Raw genomic sequence first — 21,535 nt, forward strand, 5'->3', positions numbered from 1 at the left:
AAATAAAGTTTGAGAAGTTATATTTAGCAGATTTCTGATGAGACTGGACACAATCTTGGTGCAGCTTCCCAGCCATGAAAGGGAATTCTTATTAGTCTTTAACAGAAAAGTAATTGAGCTGATTAAATATAGATCAAAGGAAGGAAGTTCTGTCATGAAAAGGCCAATTTTCTATAACTCGTGGGAAAAAAATGTATCAATAAACAAGAAGCAATCTGGTGTTTCTCATTCTGGCCTATAATGGTTGTCTGTTTATGATTAGATTAAGAGCAAGCACTTTTGATGTCTTTTTTATACCTTTCAGTTATTCTCCAATATTTTTAGCATGATCATGTATTATTGTTACAAGCTCCAAAGTTATTTCTTTAATCTTAGATATTACTGATATATAATCTCCTTTTTAGTCACATAAATCACTACTGTGAAATAAATAATGCATGTTAATATATTTAGAAAATATATTGATAATTAAATTTATACCTTTAAAATAACTTCTTATCATACTGTCACCTATAGATTCTAGTACAAAACCATATTAAATGGTTTAAGGTTATTTTCTACTTCAAAATAAGCTAACTAACGAACTGATAAATACATTTTTATATTTATCTGTATCTCCGCCAAAAATTTAGAAAATTACCTGTTTCTTGTTCCAACCATTCTCCTTCATCTGTGCTATTTATTCTTTGCCAACTCTTAAAATCTATTTGGGGTGACCCCACCATATGTCAACTCTTTCTCTGACAGCTTTATCAGGACTATAAAAATATATATCTATGTTATATACATATGCTATATACATGTTATATACACATACAGTATATAAACATATACACTTATATACACATATTACATACACATACATCTTTTATATATACATAAATGTATAAATATATATATGAACTGCACGGTTTAAAGATTTCCACCAGAGAAGCCTGTCAACCCAGTTTCAGGTTTTAGCTACCTTAGCCAACCTGACCAACTAGTTTGACTGAGCTAACAATAGTTTTGAATTTTTTTTCCACTTAAGTGACCGTTTAACCAAATTAGTAAAGAGAATTGCAGATTAGAAACCTCATTCATCTTATTATACTGGTCACCCTTACCTTCCCCAGAGACCAATAACCGCAAATCACCATGAGTCGATTCATTAAGCATTTATTTTGTACTTAGTATTTCTCATTACTGTGAAGGGAAAAGATTAGAGTGTGGTAGTTCACAAGTTCTAAATGTAACTGAAGGTATAACGCTTCTCTGTGCATCTTGCCAGTTAGGCCAATAACTTTTAGATTCTCTTCAACAGAAGTTGGATGGAAAGTTTCCTATCATTTCAAATTTTCAGCTAAAGTCTCAATGCTAAAGGCAATAGGTGATGAGTTCCGGTCACAGAACCAGACCACAGGACTTGCTACACATGGTCAAACCAGTCCAGAGGTCACCCCCAAAGTCTATGTATGAGAACTTGCATTGCAGAAGTCACTTTTTCAAAGAAAATTCTCGGGAGCAGACAGTGGTTCCTTTTATTTTCCCTCTTGACCAGCTCAAATCAAGTGCCCAAAACAACCCTTATACCTTGGGGCTCTCTGCAGTGAGGGAGGTTGATCATCTATGCCAAAACTCACAGCCTGCTCAGTGGCACATGTGTGAGGACGGAGCCCTCAAGCCTGGCGGATGCTGCCTGCAATCGTAGGGCAAGGCAACAGAGCCTCAGAGAAAGTGGAACTGAGTTTGATGGTGCTAACATGACTGTTCCTGTGGACCAAGTGGATCCCATGGAGGTAATGAGGTTTGAGTGATCCTGATAGGTCTCTACCCAAGTGGACTGCCTGGACAGGCACTCAGGGATACTCCAGTGATACCACTGGAGGACAGGAGCTGCACGGCATAAGTGGTCACTCAGGAGTTGCACTGCCCACATCCAAAAATGGCATGGTAGAGATGGACCCTGCAGAAGATCTCCCAAGAACACATTAGGCTGCCTATGAGAAAGCACTGGCCATGAAAACAACAGCACCAGCTAACTGCAACAGCCTTGGCCCCTTTTCTGCCCCTGCCAACACTGGAGGAGCCAGAGACAGTGGGCAGAAAGAAGTACAGAAGGAGAAATGACCCTTCTTCCTTGTTGATGTTCATCACCAAGCTGGGGTTCAGGCCTGAGGTTGGAAAAGGGGAGAAGCTATAAACTGGACAAGAGAATGGAAATTTTATTTACATTATACTATATTTTCTAATATTTTAAATTAGATTTTCCAACACTTTTAAAAGAAGAATAAAGCTATTTTCTGTTTGTGTCTTATTAAGAGTGACACATTCAACAAACCAGCTACACTAATAAGTATCCAACCTATTAAAGGTTATTTTTCATAAAGTTAAAAGAGAAAGAAAAGTAAGACTATATAGAAAATCAAAATGTAAATTTAATATAACTCTGAAGACATTAACTCAAGAATATAACCATATTAACAACAACTTTAAGTGTAAATAGAGGGGCTTCCCTGGTGGCACAGTAGTTAAGAATCCGCCTGCCAATGCAGGGGACACAAGTTTGAGTCCTGGTCCAGGAATATCCCACATGCCTTGGAGCAACTAAGCCCGTGCACCACAACTACTGAGCCTGTGCTCTAGAGCCCACGAGCCACAACTACTGAAGCTTGCATGCCACAACTACTGAAGCCTGTGCGCCTAGAGCCCGTGCTCCGCAACAAGACAAGCCACTGCAATGAGAAGCCCACGCACCATAACGAAGAGTAGCCCCCGCTCACCGCAACTAAAGAAAGCCCGCATACGGCAATGAAGACCCAAGGCAGCCATAAAAAAATAAATAAATTTATTAAAAAATTTAAAAAAATATATAAATGCACTAAACATTCCATTCAAATGGCAAAGATTGTCAGAATGGATAAAATAGTAACAATAATAAAGCTAGAATCAACTATACATCAACTATGCACTCTCTGCAAAGAAACAAACAGAAACACAGATAGATTAGAAAAAAAAAGCTACACCATGCATGCGCACACTAAGCATAAAACAGCTGAACTGGCCATATTAATATAAGACAGACTTCAACACAAGCGGGTATCACTAGAGACAAAGACTAACACTTCATGATGATAAAACAGTAAATCTGAAAGAATGGTACAAGAGATAAGAAAACTGAGACAGATGACTTGCTCAAGGTCACTTAGCTAAGAGAATGGTCGCCTACAAGTCACTTAGTCTTTTTCATATAACAGTGCCCCAAATCTGAGCTCATTCGACACGAAAGCAACCAGCCAACTTGGTCAAAACCATTAACTCATTAGCTACCCAGACACAGCCTTAGTGGGGGAAGTGGGGGAGTGCCACATGGAAGGGTAGAGGGGCGGGGGTGTGCCTGAGCTGGGTCTGGCTCCAGATTCAAGCACTGCAACTTGCTAGCTGTGTAGCCCTGAACAAATTACTTAAATGGGCCTCAGTCCCCTTATCTACAGAATGGGAATACCTGTCACCTCTCTCACGGGATTGATGGAAAAGACGATGAGGAAGAAGAGGACAGTAACTTACCCAGCGAATCAGTGACAAAGCTGGGACCCCACAATACACACTCACAACCATTTTGTTAAGCTGTCTCCCAGATGCATTATGCCCAATTGTAAGTACCTGGTAGAATGCGTGACCTTTACTAAGCACTTGAAAAATGTTGGTTCCCTTCCCAATACACTGATGCTATCTATACTGGAGAGTAAGTCTAGGAAGGTATTTTCTGTATGGGACCCTCAACTATAAAACACATTCTTTTCAATCTAGATACAATGTGTTTCAGATAATCACTTTTTCTTCTGCCATGTTAGCTTTGCCTAACTCTGTAAGGTCATATTGTCTAAGTGAGTAAAGCAGACAGGGTGGAAATTTCAATGATAATTTTATTCATATCACTTTTTACACTACAAAATGAGTCATTCAATGGACACAATTTAACATATTCCTCCAAAAAAAAAAAAAGTTTAAACATATCATCTTGTTCAAAGAAGAAAGAGACATTCCTCCAGATGACCAGAGAGTCACAGCCTCAGGACTGTAAGGCCAACCTTCAGTTTGGTGAAAGATTATTCAAAAAAGGAACTCTTTCTCATAGGTAAGTCTGTACTGTATAAAGTGAATCCCAGTATAAAATGTTCAAGAAACTTGACAACTTTCTGGATTATTTTTATTACATAATTGAGCATGTTATAGGAGTAGGCATTTACAATCACACTGGGCTTCATGTTTTCAGATTCTAGGCAACTTTCCTAAACTCTCTTATAGTCGAGGTTATAATCAAGGTCAACATATTTTCAACCCAGGAAAGTGGATGTCAGCAAGGTAAACAGTTGCCCACAGTGGCGCCCCACAAACCACATGAAATTTAAAAGTAAGACAAAACTTGATAACTAATGTTAAAAAAATGCATCACTTGGCTACCAATTTTAGAAACAGCAGAGTGCATACAAATCCAAAATAAGACATACAAAACCATCAAATAAGGAAGAGAAGTGGAAAAACAGTATGCGGTCAATGTCCACATCTTTCATACTCATTTTAGGAGACACTTAAGAGCCTACTGTGTGTTAGGTCCTGCACAAATTTAATTTTAAAATTGAGAATAATTATGAACACTTGAAAGCACCAAAGGGCTCAAAATTAGTTTATTCAAATAAATTCAAATGAATTCATGTGGTCACGGAAACTTAATGCACATAAATGAGTCAAGACATCATATTATCTTGACCCTATTCTATGTTGTAGCTATGTCAGGTTCTGGGTAGAGTATTTTAAACAAAATATTGAATATATCATATCTAAACTACCAAATTTCTTCATGATTTAAGAAAATAGCACTAGATACTGTTTAAAAAGTACCAAATCCAGCAAAATACTACATTACACTTACTGAAAGTTCACATAATTTATTCTCCACAAAAGAATATTAGAAAAGAAAAGCACCAACTACCTAAAGAGAAATTAAAATATTTCCTGGACTACTCAAAAGTTAAGTTAGAAGAAGCAAAAACACTTTTATTTTGCTTAAAAAAACTTACCCCAGGACTGAGATTGATAGCAGAGAATTCAATAATTACACATTACCTATCAAATTGTAAGTTAGGCAATGATTCAAGTTCCTAATTATGGAAAGTTTAACGTGAAATGTTTCAACCATAGGATACCTTAAAGAAGGATGGGAAATTCACAGAGGAAAAATAGATGATGGATAGATATACAGGTAAACAGACTAAAGGAAATACATGATTTATCTAATCCTTTCCCGTAAACAAACTGACTCATGAAAGTTCAGAGAAAGCAAACACCCTGTAAACTAAGCCAAGTCGAGACAAAAATCACCTTTTGAGATTAGGAATATATGTTCCAATACCAAAATTATTATTCTGAAATGATAAAAGAGCAGATGTGTTTTTTATCATTATTCTAATTGGACCATTCTGTTTTCCTAAATATTATCAAGTTCATTCCTTTAAATAATTTATTTAACAGACTATATACGTGCTAAACATTGTGCTAGGTGAATGAGGAAACAGAAATAGGCAACCTCAGCCTAAGGAAGCTCTGTGTGTGTGTGTACGCGTGCACGTGCATGTGTGCATGTGTGTGTGTGTGTGTAGGGCTGGGACGCTGGAAATTAAACAAGTAAACAGAGCACAGTGCCATGAGTGCTATGGAGACAGCATTCATAAAAAAAGAAAGGGTGGAATAATTCAAATCAGTTATATTATTTTGGTCTGTAATACTTTGTTTGGTTTCTATATCAGTAGGACTGCTTTCAGCTGCATGTAAAAAAACCCCACTGTATTCCTTTGCTAGGGCTGCCATAACAACAAAATACCAGACTAGGTGGCTTAAACAACAGAATTTATTTTTTTAACAGTTCTGAAGGCTGGAGGTCCAAGATCGAGGGTTGTTTTCTGGGAACGTTCCTTGGCGTGAAGACAGCCACCTCCTCACCGCGTCCTCACACGGCCTTCCCTCTGTAGGCATGCACACACCACTGCCTTCTCTCCTGCATCCTAACATCTCTGCTTATAAGGATACCAGTCAGACTGGATTAGATCTAAGAGCTTCATTTTAACCTTATTTATCTCTTTTAAGGCCTTATCTCCAAATACAGTCACATTCTGAGGTACTGAGGGGTAGGGCTTCAACCTATGAATTTTGGAGAGACACAGTTCAGTCCACAACAGCCATCAAAGTGACTTAACCAGGGCTTCCCTGGTGACGCAGTGGTTGAGAGTCTGCCTGCCGATGCAGGGGACACGGGTTCATGCCCCAGTCCAGGAAGATTCCACATGCCACTGAGCAGCTGGGCCCGTGAGCCATGGCCGCTGAGCCTGCGCGTCCGGAGCCTGTGCTCCGCAACGGGAGAGGCCACAACAGTGGGAGGCCCACGTACGGCAAAAAAAAAAAAAAAAAAAAAAAAAATAGTGACTTAACCAAAGAGTCACTTACTTTTCTCAGTTAACAGGAAATTCATAGGGAAGTTGATCAGGGTTGATAAAGCCACGCAAGTAAGGCATCCAGAAACTGGACACCTCCGTTTCCTGTCCGGCCAACCTCAGTGTATGGTTCTCACTGTCACAACCACAAGACAGCAGCTACAAGTGTCCAGGAAGGAAAGGAAGGAATCAGGAGGAAGAAACCTACGTCTCCCTGGTCAGAACTGGGTGAGCCCTCCTGGCTGCAGGGAGGCCAAGGAGAGGAGTATTTTCAAGTAGACACATTGCTACCCTGAACCAAAAAAACAGCTCTATCAGAAAGAAGGGAGAGAGAACTATGTCCCATGCACCTCACTGACCACAGAAACACCATGTAGACTTGGGTCTATACTACTGATCAACCTTGTGACCTTAAGTAAATGCTTTCATCATTCCGTTCTCTGAGTATGGAGGGGTGGGAATGGTACCCAGACTGCAAAATCGCTGTGAGAATGAAATAGGGTTGCATGAATCAGAAAGCCCAGGGCACACTACCTAAGCCCTAATGGACCTGGGTCTGAGGCCTGGTCTTTAGGTATCCTGGGGAGTCACAAGATTCTAAATATCACAGAGCACCCAGTCAAGACTCAAAAACACCAAAGAACTGACTCTATTTCTTTATTGTGTGACTTTTCATGTATTCCAGTCCACAGCGTGGCCAGAGAGCCTGCAGTCTCTGACTCTCGTGTGTGTGTGTGTGTGTGTGTGTGTGTGTGTGTGTGTGTGTGTGTGTTTGTCTGTGTGTGTGAATGCACACACATGTTTGCTGGGGGGAAGGGGGGGACTTCCTTTCTGATGGTCTTACACCTTTCATGAGGGTAGGAAGCACCAATTTACTAGTACTTGTGTTCCTTGCATCACATCCTTTCTCATCCTTTCGTAATCCAAAGCCTGCTTTCAGGAATTTCTCTTGAGATATTCTAGACCAGAAACCTATTTAGCAGTGAGGTATACCTTCCAGGGAATTTATGCCTTCACCTCTCCAGCAAAGCTGAGAGAGCCTTACATGGAGGGGATGAAGAAGGAAAGGGAAGTTGTGTGTGTGTGTGTGTGTGTGTGTGTGTGTGTGTGTGTGTGTGTGAGAGAGAGAGAGAGAGATGACATACTTTAACTTCTGTAACAGGAGGTGTTTAGAAAATATTTAACATAGATCAAGAAACAGCAGTGCAATCCTATAAAAATATGTCAATAATTACTAGTAGAAATAGCAAAAAAGTTGAAAGTGGTTCCCACTGGAGTTGGGGTGGGGGAACAGGACTGCAGACCAGGCAAGGGAGTGTAGTTTTTACTAAAGCCTTTTAGTATTAGTTGAATATTTAAAACTTGCATGCGAATATTGGATAAAAATCAGGTATACATTATAACTTTTCAAAATATATTGTACATATACTTCAATTTAAAAAACTAAAAAAAAAAAAGAAAGAAAGAAAGCTGGGACAGCCTTGGTTTGATAAACAGTGGAACTTTTCCAGAAGGTTTTTCAAACATTTGCTGCTCTGATTTGAGGAGTGGGTTCCTTCTGGTTGTCAACCTTGATGTAAAATCTGTTGGTCCGTCATGTTTATAAATTCAAGCTGAGAAAATAAAAATTAACATGTGACAGAACGGTTCAAGAGAGCTTGGTTCAAGCAGAGTCACTTTCAGGATAGGTATTAATACCCAAATCATCTGTGCTTTTAAATTTCCTCCTTTTCCTCTGATAGCTGCACAAAAAAATCTCTGTGTGGGCTTCCCTGGTGGCGCAGTGGTTGAGAGTCTGCCTGCCAATGCAGGGGACACGGGTTCGAGCCCTGGTCTGGGAAGATCCCACATGCCACGGAGCGACTAGGCCCGTGAGCCACAGTTACTGAGCCTGTGTGTCTGGAGCCTGTCTCCGCAACAAGAGAGGCCGCGATAGTGAGAGGCCCGCACACCGCGATGAAGAGTGGCCCCCACTTGCCGCAACTAGAGAAAGCCCTCGCACAGAAACGAAGACCCAACACAGCCATAAAAAAATAAACAAATAAATAAAATTAAAAAAAAAAAAGAATGATCCATGCTTTAAAAAAAAAAAAATCTCTGTGTGTTACTTATGACAGATGGGAGAGGAACTTTACCCAGTTACTTTGAAAGTCTTTCAAAGGGAATGAAAAATGGACAGAATGAGGCCAGACTTGAGATTCTCGGAGGGCCTCACAGGTCCAAAATGGCTCTAAATAAAAGGAAATATTCATCTGTATTTCCACAAGGCTATCGTAAAAATTTTTCCCATCAGCTGCAATAACTAAACTGTCACCCTTCTAAATGTTCTCTCCATTCAAATCTGAAAAATCATATATCTCGTAATTAACATACTTAGCTAGCACTTTTTCAACACAAAGCTAAAAGAAATTTTCTAAATCCCAAAAAGATGCCAATTGTGAAGAAGGAACCTCATAAACGCTACTGACACCACAGGCTTGGGGAGGGGAGAAGGTGAAGACTGTTAAAGCCACACTTTTCATAAGATTCAAACCGATGTCCTGAATAATGAGTTCCCTCCTGATTTGGAAAAGATGCTCTCCTAAAAACAACATTCAGCAGAATATTTTCCTTCAATTAAGTAACAGCTCTCTTGCTTTCTCTCTTTGGCACTGGTTCATTCACAGGTCATTTGGAAAATAAAATGCTACAAGAAAATAAATACAAAGCATTTCAGATTACCAGGAGACCCACTTAATAAAAATAATCTGATTAAATAAATGTTTTTTTCCTCTAAGTTTTCAGCCAAGTTTGAAATAAGAGAACTTCTCTGATTTTGGGTCTAACACACTGTAAGAAAATTAAGCATAACTTGATTAAAATCGAACCCATAAAATAGAAAAAACTATATGAGAGTGTACCCACAAGCAATAAGTGACAAACTATCTTCAGGGAAGTGTCTCCTCTGGTTCTAGTATACTAAGAAATTGAAATATCCGAATCCCTGTTAGCAGAAATCACGAATACAGACTTTTCAAGTTACTGATCATCTTTCCAAATGAATTGTTGTGGTACTTCTCAGCAACCAGTGTAAACAATAATGGAATACTTTTTACCCTCTGTAATAAGTCTGCAGATGACTTCAATTTATTAAACGTGGCACCTCTTCTGCTTATTCATCAGATTGGTTTCCTAACTTGGCAATAATGGCAGTTCATTATTCATTCATTGAAGAGACGCTGAATTAGTCTCTAATATGCAGATTCTTCCCTTCCCCAGGAAAGTCATGCTATGGCTAAAATTTGCAAACCATTCAACAGAAGAACTGAGGGCGGGGCACCAACCTAGAGCTGAAATCAATGAAGGCTTTGAGGAAAAAATGGCAACTGTGCGAGGTGTGTAAGGGCCTGTAGGATTTGCCAGTTGAAGAATGGGGTTTAGTGCAAAGTCAGCACAAGCACTGTGGCCACAGACTTTATGTTCCTGGGATTTTAATATAGCTCAGTATTGTTGACCCAAACAAAGGTGTTAAAACTTCACTGCAGAGGTTTAGCCACGGATGGTTTGTATTTGGCAAATTAGGGGAATAAAGTTAAGTCCTGAAAGCAACAGGGCACTGTAAAAGCATTTTAGAGGTAATGCTATAATAAGATCTGCTGTGTGCAAATGACTTTAGCTGAGTATAGAGACTGGAGTAAAGGGGTAAAAACGTAAACTTATAAAGTAGTTGTTTATTTGTCTCTCTCCTCCAGGGAACTGCAAACCCCTGAGGGCAGAAGCTGCAGCTTGCTCACTGTTACAGTACCTGATACTCACTTAATAGCTAATAGAAAACATGAAACATTGAATGAATGAGAGAGAAGGCAATAGGAAATTGATTGAAAGGTTATTGGAACAACCAAGGCATGAAAGTTGAGGACAGAAACTTAGGTAGCATCAATAAGAATAGAGGAATGAATAGAAATTCAAGATATTAATGGTAAACTCAAATAATTGGTGACTGTTGGATTCACGAAGATTTAGAACCTAAGATGAGACATAGATCTGGAGTGAAGTTGAGGACTTCTGTTTCGGGCACACTGATTTGAAAGTAGCCGTAAGACTTCAATGTCAAGATCTCCAGCAGACAATGGGATATAACTGAAGCTCAGACAAGTTAGGGATATGGGAGTCATCAGTGAATAAGTGGTTGTAAAAAAGGTAGAAGTGGGTGAGTTGTCTTGTACTGAAAGAATATGTACCATAAGAAGAGTCGAGAGCAATTCAGAGACCTCCAGAGGATACCATTTTAAGGGCTGGGTGGTGGAAGAGGTGCTCAAGAAGGCCTGCCTCTGATATATGAAAACAGTATCGAACGGCCAAGCAAGGCCTAGGAATCAGGAACTTCAGGAATCTACAAGGGTAACAGCAAAAATGAATTTATCTAGTGCAATTCCTTCAGAGTGAAGGGATGCGACTTCCCCATTCACCAACTTGGGGAATTTGCACAGCAGCAGTTGTTAATAGTGTCTTGGTTTTTTGTACCATAAAATGTGGAGGGAAGAAGAGATGAATTCTGTCATTCCTTCCAGCAGTCTGACTTTATGATTCTAACCAATTCATTGCTTGTTCATTCAGGACAAGTACACAAACTAAACAGAGTCCAGAGCCCAGAGTCTTCACCTTTTCAAACAACAGCACCAAGAAAACAAGGGAACAGATGAGCCTGAAATCTCAGTCTTACTGTCATGCTGAACAATGGGAAAACACAGCTTGTTCATTTCTCCTCAGTGATGCTAATGATTCAGTTACATTGACTTCTTTGAAGAAAAATTACTGTTAATAACCTTAATTTCCTCCTCTTCTCTTTCCCCTGGTACCTGACATTTTAGATAAAATGTTTTCATAAAATATTAAAAACAAAGGAATTATATCTTAGGTATCTAACTCCATGTTGTTTATGGACTTTATGAATCCCTTCTGTCTCTTCTTTCTAGAGCCTACAGTTTTGGTTCTTCAGGTAAATACATAAAGTTTCCCATTCTGCTCATCTCCCAAGAAGCACAATCCATTCCAAGTGAAAAAAAAAAAAAATTAAGTGTTACTCTAAGGCCCACCACACATCTTAGTGATATCAGCCATGTGACGTTATGGGACATTCCCGACTTCCATTTAAATTTAGTCCTCATGGCTACAGTTTTCTTTTCTTTGGCCACAAAACCAGACCACAGGCTTTCCAGCCTGGCCTGACCCACGCACACCTCTGCTCTAGAACAGCAGGCAGGTAGAGCGTGCAGTTTGCCAGCCCAGACCCATTCACCATCCTTGTTCACTCCTGCCTGCTCCTGCCCTCTAGTTTCTATCTGAATCAGCTAATGGAAGGCACCAGCCAGAGTCTAAGGGACAAGAGGAGAGTGATGTAGTTATATTTATTTCCCTGCCATCTTCCCGCAGGGACATTACAGGTTGACTGTGTCCCTCTACAACAGGATACATCTCTTGTAGGACAGCTTTTCTTGCCCCTTTACTTAGAGTAGGAAAGCTCCCCATCGTTGCTAAGTCCCTCTTCAGCCCTCACCCTGGTTGTGGTTTTGTTCCCTACACCTGCCCATACCTCCTGAAGGGTCTCCTTATGAAGCCTTCTTCAAAGGACTCAGTCGACACCCACCATCTGTTCCCCGGCAGGCCCTGAATGACACAAGATTAAAGAGTGACCAGGTGGGGCCCTCCACTGCGGCTTTCAGAGATATCATCAAAGGAAATTGTCTGTAAATTGTAAAACGCTATGACATTTCCATGAACAAAACCTAGTACAGACTTTCCTGAATATGCAAGGTTTTAATGCCAAGGAAACATGACTGAATCCTACCATATTTCTACAATTCACTGTGTGTTATAAAAATAAACACGCAGAAAGCATATAATCAGAATCCGAATATCACTGCCAACCTCACCAGATTTTTTCTTAAAAATGGGTATCTGGAGAAACAGATGAAAGAACTGAATCCATCTTTGAAAACAGAAACAATATTTCATTTCCTGCTATTTATCCACATCGAGATTTACTAACTCTGATAATATGATACTTTAGGGTGATTCCAAGTCTTTCAAGGGATGTCATAAAATTCTAAAAATTAACTAATAATTCACTTCATATTATTGAAAACAACTATAATTACTGAAGTTAACTTCTGAAAGAAGTTGAGAATCGGTGACCTAGATTTTCTGTATTTTTCCTAATGTCTCTAAATGAAAATACAGTGTAGTTTCTAATTTATACAGCCCTTTGTCTATATATCACTTCTAACTAGCATGGAAATTCACTTCAGGTATCTATTAAATAATAAAACTCAATAAAATAAATTTATCTCTGAATCTTCTAATTCTCAAAGTAGAAAGTAGAAGGTAAAAGAGATTCTTAAATAATTAAGTACTTGAAAGTCTAAAGCTATAAATACACCTGGATAGAATTTTTAGCAATGAAATTAATTTGATTTTCCCAGGTCAATATCAACCTCTGTTGTCTGTGCAGCACCTCACTTTTTTGACCATATATTCAAGGGTGTTTATGACATGTCCCTGGTCTGAGGAATTTAGAGGTTCACAGCTAACCAAATTGATCAGAATATAGATTTTCAACTCAGATTCTACTCAATATCTCTTTACTAACAATTTTTTTAATTGGCCTATTAATTGGTAAATTCTTTTTGATTAAGTATTGTATTTTCAAGGAATTTTAAGGACATAGACTATTTCTAAAGTCATTTCCTGGTGTACTGTATATAACTGAGATCCAACTGAACTAGTAAAGCAATGAAACAATGTGGGGCATGCTTCAATTAGACACCATATTCATAATTTGAGGTTCCAAAGGCAATTTGGCAGTGCTCCCTCAAAATGTAAAATGGGCATACCTTTTTGACCAAATAGTTCTATTTCTAGGAATTTATCTACAAGAAATTCTCACACATGTGCTTGAAGACATAGGTACAAAGATCTTCAGTCTTTCAGTTTGCAACAGTGATAACAGGAGAATGGTTAAAATAAAACACTGTACACCCGTAGTTTATTTATGGTACTACTAGAGTTTATGTAATGTTAGAAAGAAAAATATAACTAGTATATGGACATGGAAAGATCACCACAACATACACTAAGTGGCAAGTAAGCAAGTCGCAGAAAAACATACACAGTACGATCCAGTTTATGTAGTAAGAAAAAGGCATGTATATGTACTTATATATGTAAATGCATAGAAAAAGGAGAAGAGAGAGTGCTCTAAACTGTTGCCAATGGTTATATCTGGGTATGGGTGTAGGTGGGAAAGGTTGTTTTACATTTTGTTTCTGTGCTTCTGCATTATCACTGCAATTGGAACATATTAATATATCACATCCATCATTTTAAAAACCAATGAAGACAAAAAATTAATAGAAATTCTAGAGGGGGCTCTGGTGATTTATCCAATGATAGTGCATCAGCAGACATCCTATCTCAAAGGACTTCAGTTTCATTTGATCCATTGGGATTCCTCCTTTAAGAGCCAAAAGAAAATGAGGGCTGTTAAGTAGATTGCACATTGAAACACCGACCTGCAGAAACAGATCTACATTCTGTGTGCCCAGGACAAATCCAGCAACTACCAAATAGCAGGGGGAACATTTTGTGACTGGTTAGAGTTCAGATCAGTGATGTACACAAGAGACCCTCCATGTCCCCATAAATGGAGTCACGCATTTCTCCACACTTAGGTGGTCTTATTTCAAAGGAGCCCGCGAAATAGGAGAGAAAGCCCTGGCCTTCCTCCTTCAACTCTGCAGACTTGCTAACATCTTAGAAAAATGAGGGAGGGGAAAAACAGGCAGAAATTCAGACTCTGAAACTAACGTCCACTGGAAACAAATGGCCATAACCACCTTTGTAAGAAATTTAACAGGGGGAAGAAAAGAAAAGCATGAATAAAGAAGGCACCATGCTTACTTAATCAAGACAACACTAGTTCACAAGGTTTCCAAGCACTTATACTTGACAAAGCTCAAAGTGGGAGCTCATGAGCCGAATATGTTCCACGAACGTGTTTTGTTTCGTCAGCCCGTGGGCTGACATGTTTGTTTCCACTGTAATTATTTCTAAAGTTTTTGCAATGATATCTCACGCTTTAAAGAAATCTGTATTTCATGCTTCTCTTGAAAATGAAGACGTGCTGGCAACCCTGAGCCCCACGCCCACCTGGCAGAAATCTAATAGACCTGGCCCCCAGGAAGGGTCAGGGCAGAGCTCCCGATGCACACGGCCTCCCCATCCGCTAAGGGGGCTGACACCTGGGCAGCCCCATGATGCTTACCTGGCCCTCAGAGGAATCAGAGTGGGTCACACCTGATTGAAACCATGAGGAGCCTCACCCAGGAAGAGCTGGCCCTTCAGAAAACTAAATTAGGTTTTAGCCTACCCTGAAGCAGCATTTAGTAACCTCCCTCCCAGGTATCTGCAGAAACAAAAGCATCTAGGATTAGATAAGGGCACGTGGTTTTATCTTCAACTTCCCATTTCAATTCCGTGGTCAAGGCAGGGTTGCCAGAAGCTTCTCTGTCATACCTCAGCCCCGTCACTTAAAATAATGGTCTCAAAAGTTTTCACTGTAGCAAACCTCTTGGCAGCATGTACCTGAGTGGCAGGTAACACAGCACAGTGGTTAGAAGTTGGAGTTCTGGTGTCAGCCTACATGGGTTTGACTTCCCATCTCTAACTTTCCCTCCCGGAAGTGAATAACTTCACCTTTCCCAGCCTCAGTTTCCCCATATGTAAAATGGAGATACTATTAGGAACCGCCAAGAAAAGCTGTAGGGAGAGTTAAATAAAGTGGCACATTTTAAGAGCTTAACCTACATCTGTGGTTTTGTTACTGTTGTCGCCATCAGCGTGCCCGCGGAAGCCCGTGGGGAAACAGGAGTCACGACACCTCCCCGTAAACATCACAGATCCCCAAATTATTCTGGCAGATGCCCCTCTCCTTCCAGGCCTAACTGGCTTCATACGGTCCTTTTTCAAAGCCTGGCTGGGAGACACAGACGCCCTGGGGATAGCTTCCAGCTCACTGAGTTCTTCGAAACCCCCCAGTCACAGAACTTCGAGGCAGTTAGGGCTGAGTTAACATGAGGCCCCTCTGTCCAACTGCAGTCACAGAGTCAGGCAAGTCCAGAGGAAGATCTGGCATTCACAGTAGCCCTAAAAGGTAACTAGAACTTCTGTGTTAGTAGAGGGGCAGGGCAAGTGTCCCTTGTTAACAGTTTTACAGGAACTGGCACAGCCTGCTTTGTATGGATAGGCCACTGGCCTTTGCCCCCTATGGAGGAGGAGACCAAGGGGGTGAATAGTCATACTGGTAGCCAAGAGCATTTGTAGCAATAGCAGCAGTAACACAACAGCTGGCATCGTTCACACTACACTGCAGGGCACTTTTGCCTTATAGGGTTATCCTCCTCATTTACAGATGGGGCGACAGACACTCAAGAGTCACATACTAACACATGACATGGCCAGGATTCAAGCTTGGGTCCACCTGATTCCAGTACCCGAAGGTCACAGCAACTTTACACTGTTGAAAGCAAACCCCAACTTACCGCCCCCCGCCGCCGCCAGCTGCCTCCAAGAGGAAGCATCTCGAGAGCAGTGGTCCTTTAACTTGAGTGGGTCGCAGACCCCCCTTCAATGTGATGAATCCTACAGACCCTTCTCAGCAAAATGTTTTGAACTGTATAAAATTAAGTACAGAAGAAACCAATTATATTGAAATATACGTACCAAAAAAAAAAAAATTTAAGGCACACATAGTAACGTACGTGCTTCTTTTTACAACCCATTAAATGCCGAGACTCATCAGTGACTCTAATACCTGCCCTAATTGTCATTTGGAAGTAAGTGAAAATAAAGATGTATTTGCCAGCTAGATGGACCTACCAAATGCCATCATTAGGCCATTAGAGGGTGGTCCTGAGGTGAAGAGCTCCTGTCCTGGGGGAGACAGCAAAGATGTCAAGTGTAAATCTAGTGGTCTGTGTTCTCTTCTCTCTGAACGAGCTGCTTATAATTAGTTTCTTTGCATTACTGTCTTCCTCCTGCTCTGAGGAAATGGCTACTTCATTCATATCAGGGAGCCAACCACCTCCTCTAATTGTTCAGGAGGAGAAAAATGCTATAACAAGGGCACTATATCTTAAAGCAATGATTTGACTGCCCCCAGGGTGGCTCGGTGGACAGAGGTGGAATTTCCTAGCCCTCTGCACACCAAAGGATTAGGGGACAAGGGCCCTAAAGGAGACTCCTGGTCAAGGGGATAAGATAACACTATCTTGCAGTCACATGGTATGCGACCTTCTCACTGAAGGTTCTCTAGGTAGTAGGCAAAGGGGTGTGCAGAGAAAAACCGTCTTCTGATTTATGTCCCTTTCATCTATTTTTGATTCCGCAAAGAAAAGGAAAGTAGATGGAGTTCACACAGAGAAAACAAAACCTCTGCTGGCCCTTCATCCTCTTGAACATAAGGATCTCCCAATGACTCTGGGGTGAATTTTAAAAGCAGGCTTCATTCCAGTAAGGACAATGCAAACTTCTCACTCATCTACTTGGTGATGCATTTTCACCCAGCTCTCCTTCCCCGGGGGTGAAGTAAACCCATTTATATATCTGGTGAGCTAAAGAGTCCCAGCCTGTGAATGCGCAAAAACTTATCTCTTTCTAAGGCATAACTAGATAAGTAATATTACACCTTGAGGAAGTATTTCTACTTCCAAGGAGGAGGCTTGATCAAAAGAAAAACTATGAAACAGAAAAACAAATATTGAGGAATGAAAGAATGACCTACACAGGGTTATTATAGTTCCTAAATATTACAGAGAAATAGAAGAGTGCAGAATGGACAGTACTGAGAATTACTGAGTGTCCTCACAGATAGTAAAGCCACAGAAACTCAGCGATGAAGAGCTGTATTGATTTCCTGATAGGTGGTAAGTCTTTTTGGCAGGCACTAATAAGACACACAAATTCACATTACATGGTGAACAGCAACTATTTTAGAAACTTCAGTCTGGACATGAAATATACTAACTGTGATCATTAAAGCGTCTCCATTAGTCCTTGACCTCATTCTGCATATCAAACACACAAGTTCTTGGTTTTACAGAACTCACTGTGATAGATGGCTTATTAAAGACCTGGGTCCTTCGTGCTAATAAACACGCTGTTTCATCCTTACTTTACGAGTGGTCACAAATGACGAAAATTCAGTCACAGTCTGCAAAATAAGTTTAAGTTTCAAAGAATATTTTTACCTCCCCCAAAATACTTGAGCTCACTATTAAAGACATTTGTGGAGAATGTAAGAAATACATAATCTTTCTTTCCTGTGACTCTATTACATAAGGGCTGTGATCCACAAAGATCAAATTTATTCTCAACACAAGGTTTTTAAAGTAAAAAATAAACTCGGCAACTAATTACTAATGTATTTTTTAAAAAATAATCCACAGAAATAATTGATAGAATGAAGGAATTAGATAATTTAAGTTTGCCAGCTACATCTGAAAGTTTGGGGGAAAAAATGCAGACACAAAATCCAGAAGCCGACTTATCTATCACATCTTTTCACAAATTGGCATGCCATCTGATGGGTTCAAGGAAAACAACACAACAGCACTAAAACTCAATTTTACCTCAATTTTAACTTGGAAGATGGGTTAGGGCTGAATATCTGTCAAGCCTTAGACATCATTTCAATTCTTAACAAATCAAACCCCAAAGTGAATTTACTAGTATCCTAGGAAAATACCATGTTCATTTGGATTGCCAAATATAACTGTCCCACGTTGCCAAAATCAGCAGTACGCATTAATCTAAAGATGTTGGATTTGTTCTTAAGAAAGACAAAATAGCAAGGCCAAAAGCACTGGCTAAGTCTCTGCTGGGGATGAAATATTTCAAAGAGGTGATACCGATTTAAAACTCCATTTCTGCAAAATCATTCTGGTAACCCTTAACACTTTTTAAACTTCCCTATTTCACTATCTCATTAGGCAAAAACACACCCCCTCAAGATTCCAGGGCGTAGAAGTAGTTTAACATCAATCACATTTTTCAGGCACACCAATTTTAAACTTGCAAAAGAGTATTTTAGAACAAAGCTCTCTGTGTGGGTGTACATTTGTAAAATAAAGGTAGCATTATCCCAACACATATCAATGTGTACCCAGTGATCAAATGGAGTCTTAGAAATTCTGTTTTGACAGTTACGTGTAGAATAGCATTTTCACCAGCGATTAATTCAGAGCTAGGTAGTGATATCAAAGCTAAATCAAAACTAAGTTGGGATGGCTGAATAATAATATAGTTGTAGAAAAGTATAATCAGTAATCTAATATGGGCTACCACAGATATGTTATAATAAGTTACTCTCAAAGGGTTACTAGTTATGGCAGCAAAGTCTCTCCTGTCCATAAAAATGCCAATAAAAAATGTTATTCTGCTTAAAAAGTGAATTTTTATGAAAACAGGTGTTCTTTCAAGATGGCCATCATTTATTAAACTTCAAAAGGAAGATGACATAATAGATAAAAACACCAGCTGAAAAATATGCAAGACTGTCCTATCAAAACACAGCATTCTAGATTACATAATACGGATAAGGGCAGATTAAATCACATGCCCCTGCCCAGCTAAATTTTTGTCCTTCTGCATGATTCTAATAACTTAGGCCACTGAAGTTTGAAGCACACAAAGTATTAGGTTCTCAGTTCAAGCATGTATTTTTGAAACCAAGAGTCTTGAAAAAACAAAAAGGATAAAGTTAAAATTTACACACACACACAAATATGATTTTTTTCTGAAGAATACAGTTCCTCGGACACCTTATTAACCTTGTAGATAGACTGCCCAGATAAAGTCACTAGTTGCTTTTACTGGTCAGTCTACTTTATGAACCCGATTTCTCTTTAAAGGGGAAATAACTATTTTAGATGTTATATAGCTAAAGTTTGAATGACATCATTACCAACGAAACAGAATTATTAAACAGCTATCTCCACACACTCAAAACTTAATTTACAGGCCACCATGTATCACATTTACGGTAAAAATGGTGACCTTCCATGGACGTTTTGGCCAGAATTAAATTTCGAACATGTGCTTTAGAACAATAGGTAGAATCACCTCAAGAGTCATAAAGAAAAAGAAAAAAAAAGTCAGAGGGCCATCTCCCAAACACATGCACATTTATGAAACTATAATGTGCCTTTGCATTTTTCTCTAGAAAAAACAAATGCTAGTTTTATGATTCTAGATTAAGTTGCACTGAGTCACACTGGGAAATTGAAGAACTCCGTATTTCCATACTTCTGTAACAGTACTGCCTACAAAGTCTACAGTCAGAAGTATTGTACTATGTAGACAGGGTCTAATTAGTTACGGAAAAGGCAACTTCAAAATTCTGAAAATAAGACAACCTTTAGTCTCCATCATTTGTATGCTCTTAGGAGGCTGGAACACAGCCCCCAAAGAGTGCCGGCCTGTCAGTGTTGTCTTAAGTGGAAATGGTCAGTCATTTCTATTATTTCCCCAAAAGAGGTAAGAAGAGTCACACGCATACACATTTACATGGCGTTGCACGGTGCCGACAATTTCCAACCAAAATAATCATATTCACGTCGAGCCGAGCTATTTCTAGCCAGAAGCGGCGAATGTCTGGACTGAGTCTAAGGAAACCCAGCGGGCGATGACTACAGGGGAAGGGGGTGGCGGCGGGGACCCCTGCCTCCCGCGCGCGCCGGGCGCCTGGCACCGGCACCTGCACCGGCTCCGGGGCTGGGCATCTGGGTGCGCGCGCGCGGGCGCGCGTCCGGGACGCACCCGCCGGGAGCAAACAAGCCCAGCGGGCCCGGGCGGGCCGGAGCATCCTCGGGCGGGACCCGGAAAGCCTTCTCCTACCTGTCACTTTGCCTGGAGCAGCTGCCGAGGATGCGGCCACGGCCGCCGCCTGGAGACCCAGTGGGTGCGCGCGCGACTGTGCGCGCGCGTGTGTGTGTGTGAGCTCTTGTTTGCGGTGCGGCTCACTAACTGCTCCCGGCGCTACCAACCCCCTCCCCGCAGAAAGCTCCAGCCGCCGAGCCCCCTCCTGGCGCGCGGGCCCGCCCCCCGCCCCGCCCCCGCCCCGCCCCGCCCCCGCCCCCTGCCTCCAGGGCGCTAGGTTCTCACCTCAGCCCCCGGCGGGGGTCTCCGCGGGCGCTCCCTAGGCAAGCAGCGGGGCACCGCCGGCCCGCTGCGCCCGCCCTCCCGCCGGGCTCGGCGTGTCCCGGCTCCGGGCCTCGCGGCCGGCCGCTCCCTCCTTCCCAGCCCCCGAGTCTCCCTCCTCGTTCTCGCCTCCCGGCTCTGGAGCCCGAGCTGTCGCCTCGCAGCCCCAACCTGCCCGGGCTACGGAGCATGCCCAGTGCGGCGCTCCCGGCCGGGCTGGGGGTGGGCAGGGGCCGGGCCGGCCGCGAGCCAGCGGGGCGGGGAGGGGGCGCCAGGGGTGGCGGCCGGGCTGGGTGGAGGGCTGCGCCGGGAAACGGTAGGTGGGGCGCCCGGGGAAGCCGCCCCGCAGCGCGCTCCTCTGGGGTCTCTCCGGCCGCCCCCTGGTGTCCCAGCGCCCCCGCGCGTGCCCCGCTCCTGGGGTCGGGGGACGCACAGCGTGGCGCCTCGCGAGCACCACCTGTAAGGGGTGGGGGACACCCCTCTCCGATTCTAGACGCGCAGCCGGCTGTGGGCCCTGGGGCTAGGGTGGGGGTTAAAGAGTGGACAGGGGTCAGGACTGGCGAAAGCTGACAACCCAAAGCCTTTGGCGAGGGTTTATTTGTTTATATTTTGTTTAATAAACACATATAGCGCTTACAGTGCTTCAGGCACTGTCATAAAGGCTTTTTATTCCTGTAATTCTTAATCTTCCAAAGCAGGTACTACTCTCTCCCCCCCAACCCCGGAGGCTTAAACTGAGCCACAGAAAGATTAAGTGGTTCCAAAAAGTCTTCCCCCATGTGCAACCTCAGAGACGCAAACCCCCCAGACTTTGGTCCCTGGGATGCTGGGGC

General features: G+C 41.6%; 1 protein-coding gene across 1 annotated transcript in view; it reads right to left on the reverse strand.

Annotated features, from left to right (window-relative positions):
* Positions 1-20,525, reverse strand: part of PLCB4 (phospholipase C beta 4) — a 420,519-nt gene extending 399,994 nt beyond the window's left edge. The window contains exon 1 of the mRNA XM_082670036.1: positions 20,400-20,525. The gene's annotated coding sequence lies outside the window, so the exon portion shown is untranslated. The remainder of the gene's footprint in view (positions 1-20,399) is intronic.
* Positions 20,526-21,535: the final 1,010 nt, after the last annotated feature.

The sequence above is a fragment of the Grampus griseus genome, assembly GCF_964374135.1.
Source record: "Grampus griseus genome assembly, chromosome: 14".
Lineage (NCBI taxonomy): Eukaryota > Metazoa > Chordata > Mammalia > Artiodactyla > Delphinidae > Grampus > Grampus griseus.